General features: G+C 50.5%; 1 pseudogene; it reads left to right on the top strand.

Annotated features, from left to right (window-relative positions):
- Positions 1-1,386: 1,386 nt before the first annotated feature.
- On the top strand, positions 1,387-2,681 carry LOC140348463 (uncharacterized; annotated as a pseudogene).
- The last annotated feature ends 1,672 nt before the right edge of the window (positions 2,682-4,353 follow it).

The following is a 4,353-nucleotide window of genomic DNA, read 5'->3' as shown; positions in this document are numbered from 1 at the left end:
ACCCCTCTCCAGGTGTCACTGTCATTGCCCACGTGGGCGTTGAAGTCCCCCAGTAGAACAACGGAGTCCCCGGTCGGTGCACTGTCCAGTACCCCTCCCAAGGACTCCAAGAAGGCCGGGTACTCTGCACTGCTGTTCGGCCCGCAGGCCGCCACAACAGGGAGAGACCTGTCCCCCACCCGAAGGCGGAGGGACGCGACCCTCTCGTTCACCGGGGTAAACTCCAACACGTAGCGGCCGAGCTGAGGGGCTATCAGCAAGCCCACACCAGCCCGCCGCCTCTCCCCGCGGGCATCACCAGAGAAGTGGAGCGTCCAGCCCCTCTCGAGGAGATGGGTTCCAGAGCCCAAACTGTGCGTGGAGGTGAGGCCGACTATATCTAGTCGGTATCGCTCAACCTCCCGCACAAGCTCAGGCTCTTTCCCCCCCAGTGAGGTGACATTCCATGTCCCCAGAGTTAGTTTCTGTGTCTGGAGATCTGGTCGCCGAGGCCCCTGCCGTCGACTGCCGCCCAGATCTCTCTGCACCGGCCCCTTATGGATCCTCCTGCGGGTGGTGGGCCCACGGGAGGGCGGCCCCACGTCGCTCTTTCGGGCTGTGCCCGGCCGGGCCCCGTGGGGTAAGACCCGGCCACCAGGCGCTCGCCATGGAGCACCCATCCCAGGCCTGGCTCCAGGATGGGGCCCCGGTGACGCCGATCCGGGCGACGTAAACTGCCTTGTTCGTGTTGTCATCATAGAGGGCTTCTGAACCGATCTTTGTCTGACCCGTCATCTAGGACCTGTTTGCCTTGGGAGACCCTACCAGGGGCTTGAAGCCCCCGACAACATAGCTCCCGGGATCATTCGGGCACTCAAACCCCTCCACCACGTTAAGGTGTCGGTTCAAGGAGAGGATATATATATATATATATATATATACATATATATATACATATATATATATATACATATATATATATATACACATATACATATGAATGTATATATATATATATATATATATATATATATATATATATATATATATATATATGTATCGCAGTATCGCAGCTTTTGCGATACAAAAATGCGTGTTCACTTGTATAAACAAAGCGCCTAAAAGTACTGATCACTCGTCAATCGATCGTCAATAACGGCATGACACATGTAGGATGCTGTGTGGACATGACGAGTCCCGCTGCTGTCTCATGCCCCGTTCAGACTGCAGACGCCTATTCGCACGTTACGCAGAAGTTGGATGCCTGTTCATTGAAAGACAAACGCAAATAAGCCGCGTTCTCGACGCAAGTGACCAGAGCCGAAATATAATAAGCAGACGCGCGTTCACCGCGTGCGCATGCGCAATGGAGGTGTTGTGTTTGGCGGCTTCTCTCTGTTGGTGAAAATGACGGATATAGAGACAGAAGTGTTCACGTATTTGGTTCTGAAAACCCTCATACGGAAGCGCCGGGCTCGGCGGCGACGTGCGTGGGTACACCAAATACTGCAGAGGCGATCGGAGTTTGGTGAATTCCACCATTTGCTGCAGGAGCTGCGGCTCAACGATCAGCGCTTTCAGTGCTACTTTCGTCTGTCCCGTCCCCAGTTTGACGAACTGTTGTCCCGCATTGGTGCGAGGATAACCCACCAGGACACCAACTATAGGCGCTTGATTCCAGCTGCTGAGCGCCTGTCCATCTGTCTTCGGTCAGTAATTATTCATGTAATAACAGAGTGTATTCATACATAGCTAATAAAAGTAACCAGGGTAAATAGTGGACGGTGTTTGAACTATATATAAACAGCAAGAGTATTTTTATTAAAATGTCTTTATATTGCCTGGTCTTGTGCACCATTTTAGAATCGATTTATGGTATATTTGATAAAAGTACAAGTAAACTATATTTAGGCTATGTATAGTTTGTTTTATTTATTTGTTTGTTTGTTTTGTATTCATTTTCTTGCCACTGGAGACTCCTATAGGACAATTGCTAGCATCTTCAGGGTTGGTGTGTCCACAGTCTCCTCCATCGTCCCTGAAGTTGCAGCTGTCATCTGGGACTGTCTCTTGGCAGAATTTATGGCAGTGCCCACAGCAGAGGACTGGAGGTAGATTGCAGCAGAGTTCCAGGAGCGGTGGAACTACCCTCTCTGCTGTGGAGCTGTGGACGGGAAACATGTCCGGATGAAGGCCCCTTCCAACTCAGGATCCCGCTTTTTTAATTATAAGGGGGATCATTCCCTTGTCCTCCTGGCCGTGGTCGATGCCCGGTATCGTTTCCGGGTAATCGACGTGGGGGGATACGGGAGGATGAGTGACGGGGGGATCTTGTCTAACTCTGCCTTTGATCAGGCCCTACGTGAAGGCACTCTCCAACTGCCCCCTGACCAGAGCCTGCCCGGGGCTGAAGGCAGAGGCCCAAAGCCGCATGTCTTTGTGGCGGATGAAGTCTTCCCACTGCAAAAAAACTTGATGAGACCCTTCCCTGGACGTGGGCGCCTCCCCATTGAAGACCGGATCTTCAATTACCGCCTGGAGCGTGGGGAGCTGGTGCACGGGGAGCTGGCACACAGGAGGAGCCACTGCCAGGTGTGGGACGGATCGGGGCAAACAACGCATCCCGAGAGGCCTTGAGGGTGAGGGAGGCGTTTAAGGCCCATTTCACAGAAGGAGCAGTGCCATGGCAGCCCAAAGAGTAGTCATGTCCTCCACAGGACTGACCCACAACGGCTCTTTTAAGAGCCACGCACTAAACAACAAAGAGCTTAATTTGAGTCTGTTTAGGTACATTTGTCCACAGCCTGTTGCATATAGTGTTTTTATTTTATTAAGTGTTTTTCATATTTATAGTCAACGTCTGCAAAGACCACATGATCTGTCAAGTTTGAGCCCAAATGCCAGGCTGTAGAATGAGATAAAGTTAAATTAATAAAACAGTGATTAGCTCAGCTTTTTCTTTATTATTTTTAATTTTGGATAATGAATTAAGTACAGCTTTAAATAATACAATTTAACTACCCAGGATTATATATAAGAAAAAAAGTGCAGAGGTATACAGGAGACACGTTTTATAACATCAACATAAATTTATTTTTACAAAAATAGAACAACTTTTTACAAAATGAACAAAATAACAACATAAATAACTATTTACAAAAAGGAACAGGAGAAAGAAGGACCATAGCCTGGAGGAGAGCTTGAGGGACACGTTGAAGAAGAAATAGTGGTCTCGTTCCTCTCCTGCAGAAGGTTCCAGCTCATGTCGTATCGACACGCTCCAATGGTTCCAAATTCAAAGTTAAACTACTGTTGGAATAAACCCCCTGATATATACCAAATTTTATCTCTTCCCTTCCTTGAGAAGGAACCGTCTTCAGGAGAGGAAGGAGACCGAGAAGAAATAGTTCATCGCCACAAAGGACACGCAGAGGAGGAGGAGGAGGAGGAGGAGGAGGAGGAGGAGGAGGAGGAGGAGGAGGAGGAGGAGGAGGAGGAGGAGGAGTAGCATGGCGAGCCATAAGCCCCTCCAGCAGATACTCCTCATAGGTGCGATCTTGCTCCCTGGGAATCTTCCTCCTCCTCGCTGGGCCTTAAAAATAAGAATACACATAGCAATTTAGATGACACGGGCTAAAAAAAAAGGAAATTCACCCTGGAGAGACGCATGACGACCAGAATGGACTGTTTAGCAAGCTTTATTACATGGCGCTCAGACCCCGGCGGAAGACGTTGCGATCATGGGCGCTCCATGATCTATTTGTATTAGATGTCTCCCCCCGGAGCCTGGAGACTGGTGGTGGTAGATGTGAAGAGGAGGTAGAGGATGAGGGGAATGCAGAGGAGGAGGAGGAGGGGAGGTGGTGGGTCGCAGTATGGTCTGAACGGCCGAGCCATCTGCCTGAGGGCTTAAATGCGACGCTGATTGGGAGCGGGGAGGAGTGACTTGAGAGCGTTGATTGGGAATGAGGAGCAGGTGCGGGGGCCATGATGCGTCTGTCCTTTCACCATCCTTCTTGGCCGGGAAAAACTGCATAACCTCTTGGGATGAGCGCAGAAACCTGGAAGAGTCCATGGTGAAGTGAGGGATCTGACTCTCTCAGACGGACAGGCGGACGCCACCAGAGTGCGATGATGGCGCTGGGAAGAGGGGTCCTTCCATGGTGGCCGACGCCCGGGCTGGGTGCGTTGGTTGAGCTGGGGAGCAGGTGGCCTTGACGTAAATGGGTGGAGTTAGGTCTTCCAGGCTGAATTTACGCAGGCTTCATTTGTTATTTTTTCAAACAAAATGCTTTCACACACCTGTGGGTGCAGCAGAAGGAGCAGCAGCAGAAGGAGCAGCAGCAGAAGGAGCAGCAGCAGAAGGAGCAGCAG

The sequence above is a fragment of the Eucyclogobius newberryi genome, unplaced genomic scaffold (assembly GCF_026437365.1).
Source record: "Eucyclogobius newberryi isolate DKJ021-1_F unplaced genomic scaffold, fEucNew1.0.hap1 SCAF_11, whole genome shotgun sequence".
Taxonomy (NCBI): Eukaryota; Metazoa; Chordata; class Actinopteri; order Gobiiformes; family Gobiidae; genus Eucyclogobius; species Eucyclogobius newberryi.
Note: the sequence above shows the minus strand (reverse complement) of the source record. Positions and strands in the feature narration are given on the sequence as shown.